Here is a 15,230-nt window from a genome sequence, read left to right as displayed (position 1 = left end):
GTGCGTGTGTTCTCAGGGAATGTCTAGATTTTGAGGCGCTGTTTTATATTAATTGTTTATCATTTAATTGGTGCTACCTGTACTGGCATCATCTGGATTATTCCTTAGTCAGAAAGTTCATATGCCCGGTGTCTTTATTGCCGAGTGTTGAAATTTTAGACGTTTCCTTATTGTTACTTGTGTGCTTATTTCATGCCTTAATGTTATACATTGGTATGAATTTATATTGCAAAGGAGAAGTCATTGTACAGGATAGCCTTACTGGTTCAGAGTTTGGCAAGTTTCTATCGTATTAAGTATTTACACCAACAGAAATTTTCGTAGTGTTTTATGCATTTGCTATGCAGATTTCACAGGGGTTTAAGAAAAAATTTTATTGTGCTCCTGTAAGGTTGTTATTGTATTTTAATTGTGGAAGTTAATAAACATTGTTTAACACAAGCTGTGTATGTTTGGTAATTATGGCCCCGCTGCTTCCCGTCGTATTTTTGTATGCATCAGACTGATCACTACTTTCAGCAGATCCTGTAATTCCTCTTGACTTTCATTGAGGATAGCTATGTTATTAGCGATTCTTACCACTGGTACCCTTTCACTATGAATTTTAATTCCTCTTGAACCTTCCTTTTACTTCCGTCATTGCTTCTTCGACGTGTAGATTGAACAGCCGGGGCGAAAGACCATATCTCTGTCTTAAACCCTTTTAATCCAAGCACTTCGTCCTTGGTCTTCCACAACTCCGTTCCACGTTGGTTCTTGTTTATGTTGCATATTACCCATCTTTCTCTGTAGCTTACCCCTATTTTTCGTAGAGTTTCCGACATCTTGCACTATTTGTTACTGTCGAACGCTTTTTCCAAGTCGACAAATCCAATTAACGTGTCTTGAGTTTTCTTTAGTCTTGATTCCTTTATTGATCGCAACGTTATAATGGTCATTCTGGTGCCGTTTTCTTTTCTAATGCCAAACTTATCGTGATCTAACGCACTCACAGTTTTCTTCTCCATTCCTCTGCATATCGTACTTCTGAGAAATTTGGATGCATGAGTCGTCAAGGTGACTTTAAGATAATTACAGCACTCGTCACAGCTGTTATGCGAATGAAATTCAAGACCAGAGTGGGTTTTGTCAGAAGCTGTCGCCATCTTACTGCTAACCTGTGGCTAGTGGTGGGAAAAGCTGAAACTAACGCCAAAAAAATGTTTCTGCATCTACATTTATTCTGTGCAGTCCATCTTATGGTGTATGGCGGAAGGTATTTCTAATACCCGGTTCCTCGATCCATTTGCAAATGGTGTGTGCTAAGAATAAGTGTAGGTAAACCTCTGTATGAATTGTAATTTCTCTGATTTTCTTCTCGTGACCATTTCACAAGACGTGTGCAGGACGAAGTAATTTATTTGCCGACGCATTTTGTAATGCACGCTTTCGTAATTTCAACTGTAAATACCTCAGTGAGACATGATGTGTCTCTTGTAGTGTGTGCCATTGGAGTCTGTCGATTACCGCTATACCTATCCCGTGGCGAAACGCGGCGCACTTCTTTGGATCTTCTTTACCTTTTCTAATAATTCAGCCTTTTGATGATCCTATCTGATGAACAACATTCAAGAATCAACAAAAAAAGTATTATGCAAGGCACCTGAAATGGGCAAATTACGCCCCAAGGAATTTTTAGGAAAACATTCACACCGCTTGATTTCAAATATAAATTTATACTTTTCATTACCATTCAGAAAAACAACGTTTTAACTAAACAATTAATCAGTTAAAAGAAGGTTACTCTAAACCATCAATTAATCTGAATTCTGTTTTACCAAACTCAAGACTATGTAATGTGACTCAAATTTATAACAGCCGGCCGTTGTGGCCTTGCGGCTCTAGGTGCTTCAGTCTGGAACCGCCTGACCGCTACGGTCGCAGGTTCGAATCCTGCCCCGGGCATGGATGTGTGTGATGTCCTTAGGTTAGTTAGGTTTAAGTAGTTCTAAGTTCTAGGGGACTGATGACCACAGATGTTAAGTCCCATAGTGCTCAGAGCCATTCGAACCATTGAAATTTATAACATCAAAATCAAGGTTCACAAGTTCGCTAATGGTCAGAATAAAACCGTACATTAAATATTTTTTCTTTTACCATAAACAAATCAGATTCATTTACGTCGGGGAAACAGCCCCATAAGCACAGCTATTTGAATAAAAAAATTGCACCACTTAAGAAAATTAACGGAATCAAAATTGTAAGGATAATTAACACTTTATCAATAATACTCTCTTAGAGAAATAAGAGTCACAACAACATATCCTTAAGGGAAGACGAGGACTGTAGAACTATTAAAAACACAGTAACAGACCAGATGCAAGATATCAAACAATGCTGTAAGCAACTTCTAGGAATATGAAAAACAAATGAGTTTCAGTTATTACATGAAATATTAAAGGCCCAAGGCCTGTTTCCAACCACAGTGGACTACAACTTAATATTGCCATTTAGCTGCGTGGACTAGTTACAGTAGGATCCAATATACAGCCAGAGTCCCTCTGGAATGGTTACACACAACAAGGTGTGTCGCCCGATGTCTAAGTGTCCCTTTCGGACAGCAGATGTAGGCGCTGACCAGCGCAACTCTCTCAGCGACCCAAGCGTGGACGATTAATGCAAGCAAGGTAACTCCACCGAACAAGTACATTAACAAATAGGATGGGAGGCGGGCGTACGGTACAGAAGTGTTATTAGTCGAGATACAAGAGGGAAAATTCGCGTCAACTACACAGAGGCGTAGGCGAAATTTGATCTACAGTAAGAATATTGCATTTGCTTTAACAAAACCTTGAACCAGGCCACTACGCTTGGGACTGACACAAATTTAAGCAATCGCTCAAAATACCTAGGCCTTACTACCTCAGTAACATGAACTAACTTACAAACAGGATAAAATGCAGTAATTTGCTGACTAGACAGCGCAAGACATTTAAAGAAATCTTAAACATATAATTTGCAATAAAATATTAGCTAGGTCATAAATTTACGTCACCAATATTTGCAGTACATCGTAGCATGCTACACGTAAAATTCCATAATTTAAAACAAGGCAAATTAAGCTTTAGTAGCTTATAACTTACGACAGTCCCAGCTGTGAACCTGCGAGTAAATAACGGGTCACGTACATGAAGCGGAACAACCGTCCAGTGACGTAACGTTGGTTGAAATTTAGTAGTCCACGTGGGGAATACTAGAACACACCAAGCTTTCCATCAGTTTACTGTAGACATAAATGCATGAATGTAAAATAAATTATTCACATGCAAAATTAAACAATGTCACATTACACATAGCCGGAGCCAAATAGGGTGAATGGCTCTTAGCCATGGTAGCAATACAAATGCAGAAGAAAGCAATTACAATGCTTGGATCCAGAATTCGGAACAGTAATACCTTCGCTTCCAGAAGATCGCCATCATCCTCCGCAAATACGGCTGTAAGGGACGAACGGAAGGCGACAAAAACCAATTCTGCCCGTCAGCCAACGTGCAGCCAAAGTACCGCACGACCACCTGGACTATTACCACTGCAAAATGCTGAAAACCCCCACAGCCCGCGGAGCTACCACCGGCGGGCAGGACGCCTAATAGCGCACCCTTCCTCGTAAACGTTCACCCCAAGCTCTGTGCACTCACTCCGCATCGTTACTCGACCTCTCCATTGCTTAGCTTACCTCTGGCCCACACGGCGCGGCAGAGAACCAAAGCTACGCAAGCAGCGATGGATAATTCTAAACGAGTCATCACGACTCAGCACCTAATGCGCGCATGAATTCTATTTCCGTAAGATTCTCCCAACGAAAGTCAACCTCGCATCTCTTTCATTGAAGTTTGTTTAACATTAATTCCACTTTAAATACACTCCTGGAAATGGAAAAAAGGACACATTGACACCGGTGTGTCAGACCCACCATACTTGCTCCGGACACTGCGAGAGGGCTGTACAAGCAATGATCACACGCACGGCACAGCGGACACACCAGGAACCGCGGTGTTGGCCGTCGAATGGCGCTAGCTGCGCAGCATTTGTGCACCGCCGCCGTCAGTGTCAGACAGTTTGCCGTGGCATACGGAGCTCCATCGCAGTCTTTAACACTGGTAGCATGCCGCGACAGCGTGGACGTGAACCGTATGTGCAGTTGACGGACTTTGAGCGAGGGCGTATAGTGGGCATTCGGGAGGCCGGGTGGACGTACCGCCGAATTGCTCAACACGTGGGGCGTGAGGTCTCCACAGTACATCGATGTTGTCGCCAGTGGTCGGCGGAAGGTGCACGTGCCCGTCGACCTGAGACCGGACCGCAGCGACGCACGGATGCACGCCAAGACCGTAGGATCCTACGCAGTGCCGTAGGGGACCGCACCGCCACTTCCCAGCAAATTAGGGACACTGTTGCTCCTGGGGTATCGGCGAGGACCATTCGCAACCGTCTCCATGAAGCTGGGCTACGGTCCCGCACACCGTTAGGCCGTCTTCCGCTCACGCCCCAACATCGTGCAGCCCGCCTCCAGTGGTGTCGCGACAGGCGTGAATGGAGGGACGAATGGAGACGTGTCGTCTTCAGCGATGAGAGTCGCTTCTGCCTTGGTGCCAATGATGGTCGTATGCGTGTTTGGCGCCGTGCAGGTGAGCGCCACAATCAGGTCTGCATACGACCGAGGCACACAGGGCCAACACCCGGCATCATGGTGTGGGGAGCGATCTCCTACACTGGCCGTACACCACTGGTGATCGTCGAGGGGACACTGAATAGTGCACGGTACATCCAAACCGTCATCGAACCCATCGTTCTACCATTCCTAGACCGGCAAGGGAACTTGCTGTTCCAACAGGACAATGCACGTCCGCATGTATCCCGTGCCACCCAACGTGCTCTAGAAGGTGTAAGTCAACTACCCTGGCCAGCAAGATCTCCGGATCTGTCCCCCATTGAGCATGTTTGGGACTGGATGAAGCGTCGTCTCACGCGGTCTGCACGTCCAGCACGAACGCTGGTCCAACTGAGGCGCCAGGTGGAAACGGCATGGCAAGCCGTTCCACAGGACTACATCCAGCATCTCTATGATCGTCTCCATGGGAGAATAGCAGTCTGCATTGCTGCGAAAGGTGGATATACACTGTACTAGTGCCGACATTGTGCATGCTCTGTTGCCTGTGTCTATGTGCCTTTGGTTCTGTCAGTGTGATCATGTGATGTATCTGACCCCTAGAATGTGTCAATAAAGTTTCCCCTTCCTGGGACAATGAATTCACGGTGTTCTTATTTCAATTTCCAGGAGTGTAGATCCCTCGTAGCTATTTTACGGGAGCTGCTGTTTCCAACGTTGTATCACCAATAGCGTAATCGAACGGTTGTGTGCCCCTTAACCTACGCAGTACATTACATTTATTTTCGTTCTGTATCAACTGGCAGCCCCTGCATCAGTTGTTGATCCCCTGCAGGGCGTCCTGCATTTCTCTACGGTCTCCCGACGTGACACCCTTCCCACAGGCAACCCCATCGTCCTCCAGTAGCTTAAAAAATTACCCCGGGAAAGCAAGTTGTGTCAGACACGGAGGATATAAAAATGAAAAAGTTGGCATACTATGCTTACTTTCATTCCATAATGTCACAAGGGATTATTTTTTGGGGTAATTCATCAAGCCAAGCTAAAGTTTTTCGGGCACAAAAACGTGCAGTAAGAGTTATATGTGGTGTGAACTCAAGAACATCCTGCAGAAACCTGTTTAGGGAACTAGGGATACTAACTACCGCTTCCCAATATATTTATTCCTTAATGAAATTTGCCATTAAAAATATATCACTTTTTCAAACTAACAGCTCAATTCATGGAATAAATACTAGAAATAAGAATAATCTTCACAAGGATTTAAAGTCACTTACTCTTGTACAGAAAGGTGTGCACTATTCAGGAACACACATTTTCAATAACTTGCCAGCAGCCATAGAAAGCTTAACAACCGATGAAATTCAGTTGAAGAGAATACTAAAGGATTTATTGGTGGCCAAATCCTTCTACTCCATTGATGAATTTCTAAGTAGAACCAATTGATTTGTGTGTATATACATAATTTCTGCACAATTTCAGTGCAGTAATGTGTTCATTGTAAATAAGTGTGTGTGTGTGTGTGTGTGTGTGTGTGTGTGTAAGTACAATCTAACTTCCGCACCATTTCAGTGCAGTAATGTGTTCATTATAAATTAGTATTATACCTGTTCTATTACATGTTTATTACCTTACAAATAAAAAACTTTTTTTATTTTAAATTCAGTGCATTAGTGTTTGTAAAATGATTCTTTCGTATAGTCTTCATTAAAAAAATGACGGTCATTCCACTTGGGACCTGTGGAAGGTACATTAGCTTAATTGTTTCAGTTGTAAATATTTGTCATGTATTATTGTTTTTCTGACATGTTCTACATCCTGGAGGACCTTCTCACTACGGATCAATTGCAATGAAAGTAAATCTAATCTAATGTAATTTAATCTTTAGCGTGAAAAACTGTTCCAAGGTACACCATGGTAATGTAGCTAGAAGAAATATTCTGTTCAAGTTTAAACGTATTCCAATAGCAGAAATCTTGTCAACACCGTATTTAACATTATGTTACATTATCGGTATGCAGGGGACATCATGGGTACTTAATATGTTCCAAAACACCGAGGATAAAAACGGGAATTTTCTGGTGCTAATACTTCGGCTTCTTTCGGTGATAAAAAGGTAGTGGCGAGTGTTTAGGATAGCCATTGGGGCAGCGAACATTTGTATTCCCAACGTAAGGATCGTCTTAGTGTCGCTATCATTTGCACTCACCTGCAGTAATCCTGTACCTTACTCATAAAGTTGGGACCAGCGACTGACAGCAGCGGTGACCCATTTTTCGCAGGGAGAGCAGCGGAGCTGTGGAGGACGATGCCAGCCCGGCCACGACAAGACGGCAGCCGACGTGGCGCTGCCTTTTGTGTGCGAGCGACGCGCCGGCGGTGTCCTGTTATGTCTACAATCTCCGGCAGCCTCCCTTTTGATCTGCAGGGCGTGAACAGTGGAGCTCGCCCTTTGTCGCGGGGCAGATTAAAACAGGGCTGCGGTAAGCCGCTCGCTCGCCCTTCCACCCCTCCTCGAGCCCCCAAGACAATCCGCTGTCAGCCGCACATGTGGCCATTGCACTAGACGCTGTAAGCGGCGGTGTGGCGCACAGACCAGTTAAAGAAAAAGTAAACTTTCCACTTCCGTAGGTCTCTGCTAGGACAGTGAACAGTGGGACAGAAGAATACAGGGCAACAGCCCTGTAACCGCCTACACATTCAATGTCCTCTTGCTCCACTGCTTCAGTGCAGTAAAGAACATCATCACCAAACCACCAAAAGCTGCTGTAATGTGTATTTGTTAGCGGATGATCTATGTTAGTCAGATGACTATCTCCAAGTCACAGATGCCAGTAGATAAGGTTAAAGTATGCGGGAACTAATAATAATTGTGTATTTGACGCCAAGGAACCTTTATAACATAATGTATTTGAGAGTCACTTGACCGGAACTGATTATCCGTACATAAATACACAATACAGCAGTTTCTGGTGGTTTATTGTTTAAATGTGCGTCATTCGCGAAGGAACGAGTCCAAAGGAACGGTTTACTAAAGTGAACGGTGGAACTGTGGAACGACTTCTACAGAACGATCGTTCACCATTCATCACAGATTGGTCTTGTTGCAGCCTCAGTCTTGATTCCAGTTCCAGTCCGCCACCGCAGTCTCATTTGTAGTTCCAGTCAATTGATTTTCTTCCCCACCTCAGTCTCGTTCCTAGTTCCAGTCGACCATTCCTTGTTCCTGTCTTGGTCTCGTGTCTTGTTCCATTCTCCTGTTCTTCATTCCAATCTCAGTCTCGTTCGTTGTTGCTGTCTGCCGTCTTCGTTACAGTTTCAATCTTGCGCCTCTGTCTCGTTCCAGTCCGCCGTTCCTCATTCCCGCCCCGATTTGATTCCTAATTCCATTTGACTTTCTATGTTTCCGCCTCGTCTCGTTCCTCTCTTCATCCTACCGTTCCTAGTTCTCGTAGCGGGCTCGTCTCTAGTTCCAGTATTACTTTCCTCATACCCACCTCGGTTTCTTTCCTAGTTCCAGTCCCACTATTCCTTGTCCCCGCCTCGTCTCGTTCGGTCGATCTCGTTATTTCTCGGGTGGCACTTGTTCCTCGTTCAAGCTCCACCATTCTTCGTCGCCGGCCGGTGTGGCCGTGCGGTTAAAGGCGCTTCAGTCTGGAACCGCGTGACCGCTACGGTCGCAGGTTCGAATCCTGCCTCGGGCATGGGTGTGTGTGATGTCCTTAGGTTAGTTAGGTTTAATTAGTTCTAAGTTCTAGGCGACTGATGACCTCAGAAGTTACGTCGCATAGTGCTCAGAGCCATTTGAACCATTTGAACCATTCTTCGTTCAGTTGTAGTTCCCTTTGTTCAATGCGATTGCTGCTTGTTGTTCATTTCAAGCCGTTCTCGAATTCTTTAGTTATAGTTTTGTGTATAAGTCGTTCAGGAGCCGCGGCCTGTAATTTGTAACTCTGCTGCAGTTATATGTTGAAATTAATAAGAAGTATCGTTTTGCTGGAACTCATTTTTTGATATGTAGTGACTTTTTTTGAAGGGAAAGAGCTCGTAATTTCCACTTTAGCATATACAGAAATATAAAAGGATGTGTATTTACAACTTCTACAAGTCATTTAAAAATAAAATTTTAAAATGAAATTAAATGAATTTATCAAAATGTTCTCTCTCCAATTTTCACTTTTCACCTTTTGAGGCATAGCTGCTAATCCTTTGAAGAGGTTAAAGGCAGTCCTTTCTAAACCGATTCATTCATTTAAGTCACCAACTTTTTTAGTTCTAAAAACGAAAATTTCTAGTCTCACCTGAATTTGACGTACATATGGTATTTATCTAACAAGAGGACGTTACATACTCTGCCTCTTTTATTTATTTAAATTTACGGGATTATAAGGTAACTACCTGAACATCAAGATCCAAAATCTGTACGACACAATTCTGAGATTCGGTAAATCGGCTTTAAAAATTAGATTACTGTACTATGTTCAGGAAAAAGGTAAAAATTCCTTCTGCACGGCATGGTTGGTGGTAGCTGAGTGTGTAGCGAAGATGTTCTGTAGCTGTAAAATCGGTGTTTCAGATCTCACTAGGAACTTCTATGTATTTTACTTTTATTCAAACATCATATATATTAGCAAATGTAAATGGCGACTGAAAAATATTAAATTACAAATTTTTAATAAAAATAACAGTTTTCGTATAGTATATTTTTTGTATGGCCATCTTGCGCTGCAGCTATTATGATCAATTATTATTCGTTTCTCTGTTTACGTTTACTGCAATCTGTACTAAAAAAAAATCACAGCCTGTACGAAAAACAAATGAACAAATATAAACAATACCATGCTGAGTGCAGAACACATGCAACTGCAGGTCTATTTCTAAGGTGAAGTGAAGTGTACATAATACCAATGCAGCTTAAGAAAAAGTGCTTTCAAAAAAGGAAAAAAAACTGTCAATTGTAAATGTACAACGAAGTTTCTTTCGACCTCATCCTCCACTAACAACCAAAATGTACAAACATGGGTATGTGTAGTTACAGAATAAATATAGAAGATACCTCGGAAATGAATGCGTCTGCTGTAAACTTATGTTTAATTTATTGCAAAAAGCTTAAGACGAAGAAAGCAAAAACGCTTTTTATTTTTCATTTATGCTTATATAAAAATAAATTAAGTTTTTATACAACCGTACAGTACTCCGTAATCAGATGAAAAACAAATACGGCGAACCAGAAAAATGAATGGGTCCCACAAAGGAGCAGACCCACTGAACAAGTTCCCAAAGAGGAATTACTTTGCCCATTTCTATTCATGAAGTCTATATTTTACAGTTTTCAAACTTGGTCTGGCACGATTTATATGTGGGCCAGTAATTAATAAACTGTTTTTCCCTGAGATGGTTGTTCCAGAGCTACATTTTTATTTAATTATTTCTTCTGTACTAATGTGGAAGTTTCAGGCCCATTCTCAAATATTATTTCTCGTTCAGATCAGCTGAGCTGTCGTGGTGAAGCCCGGTACCACCACGAGAATGAGAGCTTGAAAACGGAGCAACAACCCAGAGACAAGTTGCGAAGGAGTAGTTGCATAAAATACTGTAGCTGTGGAACAATCATTTCGTACCTGTCCGTGAGTTCGCGCCCATAGGCTTTATTCCCACATTTCCTATCTCAGTTGAACGAAGAAGCAGTAAGCCAAGAACGGGCCATTTATGCATGGTACCCCTGTATTCAAGCCAACAAAACGAAATTTTAGCTGATAGCTGTGGCAATGGTTGTTGTGTTCTCCCATCCAAGTAGAGTATTTCAAAAAGTCGAGAGTTGGATTTAGAGAAGAATAATTTCGGGTACTTCTCTTGGAGAAACTCTCTGGGGCACTTTTGTTCCAAAGATCTTACGGGCAGCCTTTTTCTGCTGCCATCTCGGCTGTCTTTATTCGGTGCTGACTGCCAGTTTCTGACGCACATTTACTGAGTAACTATGACATTTTGCATTAGCTCTATTTCCGTTCTGAACAGCTCACAACCAGCGGCGTTTCCAATGCAACTTGAGTTGTCTGATTAATTTTAATGTTTCATGGCTCTTGAACTCACTTACTTTGGATTTGCGAGCTGCAGAGATTAGGAAAACATGTAGCGTTTCCCAAGGTGTCTTCAACTTAGATTAGGTACCTCTCCACTTTGCTAGTGCGACATTCCTGATTACAGTGTGCTTCTAGAGAGCTTTGTGTTTCAGTATTTTAAGTGACTTTGGGCTCGTTCTGTGAAGCAATTTCTCAATCAACATTACGAAACTTTACATTCATTAACTTGGTGCCTTGCTTATTCTCTGTCATTTTAATCGGTTTGTGTCGAGATATCAAGTAAATAAATAAGGTATTAAATTCAGACTTGATTTAAATCACAAAACCAAACTGTTTAGGCAATCCTGCAAAACCGATTATAATCACTGCGTTTCTAGTTTTTTTCCTCACAGCGACAGTGTTGTATTGAAGTGCAGGCGCCGATCCTTCTGGTTAAATATTATGTATAAGAGTATTTCGATCTATGATTCTGATTATGATTTACGTGTATTCTGCTGAACTCGTCGTGTTAGATGTACTAAAGGCTGGTTAAAGAGAGAAGAAAATAAAGATAGGAAACACAGGAATAGTTAAAAAGCCTAGAAAGCTGCCAAAGTAGGGAGCGAAGTGTGCTATCCCCATACCACTTCATACTAGATCGGACTGAAGCTGTATGGCTGAGGATGACTTGGCGGCCGGTCGGCTTCGCTAATTCTCTGGGTCTAACTGAGAGGTTACTTTCACATGTACTTACTCTGTACTATAAGATAGTAATGTGTATCATTCAAGAGACTGAAATATTCACAAACGTAAGTCTGCATCAAGAAAATCACTGGATCACCTACCTTAAGGGAGGACGTTGATGAGAAACACACACTATTTAAAAGAAGCACCAAATACACAACTTTAAGATACTGCAATAAAATATAGTGCCAGGCTTTAGATGGAATTAACTTATTTACTGTTAAGTAAACCATGGACCTTGACTTTGGTGCGGAGGCTTGCGTGCCTCAACGACACAGATAGCCGTAGCGTAGGTGCAACCACAACGGAGGGGTATCTGTTGAGAGACCAGACAAACGTGTGGTTCCTGAAGAGGGGCAGCAGCCTTTTCAGTAGTTGCAGGGGCAGCAGTCTGGATGATTGACTAATCTGACCTTGTAGCACTAACCAAAACGGCCTTGCTATGCTGGTACTGCGAACGGCTGAAAGCAAGGGGAAACTACAGCCGTACTTTTCCCCGAGGGCATGCAGCTATGCTGTATGGTTAAATGATGATGGCGTCCTCTTGGGTAAAATATTCCGGAGGTAAAATAGTCCCCCATTCGGATCTCCGGGCGGGGACTACTCAGGAGGACGTTGTTGTCACGAGAAAGACCTCTGGCGTTCTACGGATCGGAGCGTGGAATGTCAGACCCCTTAATCTGGCAGGTAGGTTAGAAAATTTAAAAAGGGAAATGGATAGGTTAAAGTTAGATATAGTGAGAATTTGTGAAGTTCGGTGGCAGGAGGAACAAGACTTCTGGTCAGGTGAATACAGCATTATAAATACGAAACCAAATTGGGGTAATGCAAGAATAGGTTTAATAATGAATAAAAAAATAGGAATGCGGGTAAGCTATTATAAACAACATGGTGAACGCATTATTGTGGCCAAGATTGATACGAAACCCACGCCTACCACGGTAGTGCAAGTTTATATGCCGACTAGCTCCGCAGATGATGAAGAGATTGATGAAATGTACGATGAGATAAAAGATACTGCGCAGATAGTGAAGGGAGACGAAAATTTAATAGTCATGGGTGACTGGAATTAGATAGTAGGAAAAGGAAGAGAAGGAAACGTAGTAGGTGAATATGGAATGGGGGTGAGGAATGAAAGAGGAAACCGCCTGGTAGAATTTTGCACAGAGCATAACTTAATCATAGCTAACACTTGGTTCAAGAATCATAAAAGAAGGTTGTATACATGGAAGAAGCCTGGAGATACTGACAGGTTTCAAATAGATTATATAATGGTAAGACAGAGATTTAGGAACCAGGTTTTAAATTGTAAGACATTTCCAGGGGCCGATGTGGACTCTGACCACAATCTATTGGTCATGAACTGTAGATTAAAACCAAAGAAACTGCAAAAGGGTGGGAATTTGAGAACATGGGACCTGGATAAATTGACAGAACCACAGGTTGCACAGAGTTTCAGGCAGAGCATTAGGGAACGATTGACAAGAATGGGGGAAAGAAATACAGTAGAAGAAGGATGGGTAGCTTTGAGAGATGAAACAGTGAAGGCAGCAGAGGATGAAGTAGGTGAAAAAACGAGGGCGAATAGAAATCCATGGGTAACAGAAGAGATACTGAAATTAATTGATGAAAGGAGAAAATACAAAAATGCAGTATATGAAGCAGGCAAAAAGGAATACAAACGTCTCAAAAATGATATCGACAGGAAGTGCAAAGTAGCTAAGCAGGGATGGCTAGAGGACAAATGTAAGGATGTAGATGCGTATATCACTAGGGGTAAGACAGATACTGCCTACCGGAAAATTAAAGAGACCTTTGGAGAAAAGAGAACCACTTGCATGAAAATCAAGAGCTCAGGTGGAAGCCCAGTTCTAAGCAAAGAAGGGAAAGCAGAAAGGTGGAAGGAGTATATAGAGGGTCTATGCAAGGGCGATGTTCTTGAGGACAATATTACGGAATGGAAGAGGTTGCAGATGAAGATGAAGTGGGAGATATGATACTTGGTGAAGAGTTTGACAGAGCACTGAAAGACCTGAGTCGAAACAAGGCCGCAGGAGTAGACAGCATTCCATTAGAACTACTGATAGCCTTGGGAAAGCCAGCCCAGATGAAACTCTACCATCTGGTGGGGAAGATGTATAAGACAGGCGAAATGCCCTCAGACTTCAACAAGAATATAATAATTCCAAACCCAAAGAAAGCATGAGTTGACAGATGTGAAAATTACCGAACTATCAATTTAATAAGCCACGGCTGCTAAATACTAACACGAATTCTTTACAGACGAATGGAAAAACTGGTAGAAGCTGACCTCGGGGAAGATCAGTTTGGATTCCGTAGAAATGTTGAAACACATGAGGCAATACTGACCCTACGACTTTCCTTAGAAAATAAGTTAAGGAAAGGCAAACCTACGTTTCTAGAATTAGTAGACTTAGAGAAAGATTTTGACAATTTTGACTGGAATACCCTGTATCAGATTCTAAAGGTGACAGGGGTAAAATATAGGGAGCGAAAGGCTATTTACAATTTGTACAGAAACCATATGGCAGTTATAAGAGTCGAGGGGCATGAAAGGGAAGCAGTGGTATGGAAGGGAGTGAGACAGGGTTGTAGCCTGTTCCCGATGTTATTCAATCTGTATATTGAGCGAGAAGTAAAGCAAACAGAAGAAAAATTTGGGGTAGGAATTAAAATTCATGGAGAAGAAATAAATTCTTTCAGGTTTACTGATGACATTGTAATTCTGTCAAAGACAGCAAGGGACCTGGAAGAGCAGTTGAACGGAATGGACAGTGTCTTGAAAGAAGGATGTAAGATAAACATCAACAAAATCAAAACGATGATAATGGAATGTAGTCTAATTAAATCAGGTGATGCTGAGGGAATTAGATTAGGAGAAGAGACACTTAAAGTAGTAGATGCATTTTGCTATTTGGGAAGCAAAATAACTGGGGATGGCCGAAGTAGAGAGGATATTAAATGCATGGCAATGACAAGAAACGCGTTTCTGCAGAAGAGAAAGTTGCTAACATCGATGATAGACTTAAGTGTCAGGAAGTTTTTTCTAAATGTATTTGTATGGAGTGTAGCCATGTATGGATGTGAAACATGGTCAATAAATAGTTTACATAGAAGAGAACAGAAGCTTTCGAAATGTGGTGATACAGAAGAATGCTGAAGATTAGATGGGTAGATCACGTAACTAATGAGGAAATACTGAATAGAATTGGGCTGAAGAGGAATTTGTGGCACAACTTGACTGGAAGAAGGGATCGGTTGGTAGGACATATTCTGAAGCATCAATGGACCACCAGTTTACTATTAGAGGGCATCGCGGAGGGTAAAAATCGTAGAGGGAGACCAAGAGATGAATACACTAAACAGATTCAGAAGGATGTAGATTGCAGTATATACTTGGAGATGAAGAATCTTGCACAGGATAGAGTAGCAAGGAGAGCTGCATCAAACCAGTCTCTGGACTGAAAACCACAACAACAACAACAACAACAACAACAACAATTGCAACAACACTGCTCAAAGTCTTGAACCCACTACCCGGAATCCAACATGTGTCACATTTCCACTTACGTACAGGACGTTGTGTACAACTGAGATCAAGCATTCGCTTCCTGATTTGCACTGTAGTTTAACAAATAACAGCAACAGGTGAAATCTTTACATATAGAAACTGCGTCTCCTATTCACTTCTGCCAGTATGTTTGAATCCCAGGAACAACTGCAATAATTTTGGTCCACTTTTGACTGATACATAGTTT

Source organism: Schistocerca serialis, chromosome 5 (assembly GCF_023864345.2).
Source record: "Schistocerca serialis cubense isolate TAMUIC-IGC-003099 chromosome 5, iqSchSeri2.2, whole genome shotgun sequence".
In the NCBI taxonomy this organism is placed as follows: domain Eukaryota; kingdom Metazoa; phylum Arthropoda; class Insecta; order Orthoptera; family Acrididae; genus Schistocerca; species Schistocerca serialis.
The sequence above is the reverse complement of the archived record's forward strand: the minus strand, read 5'-3'. Positions refer to the sequence as shown.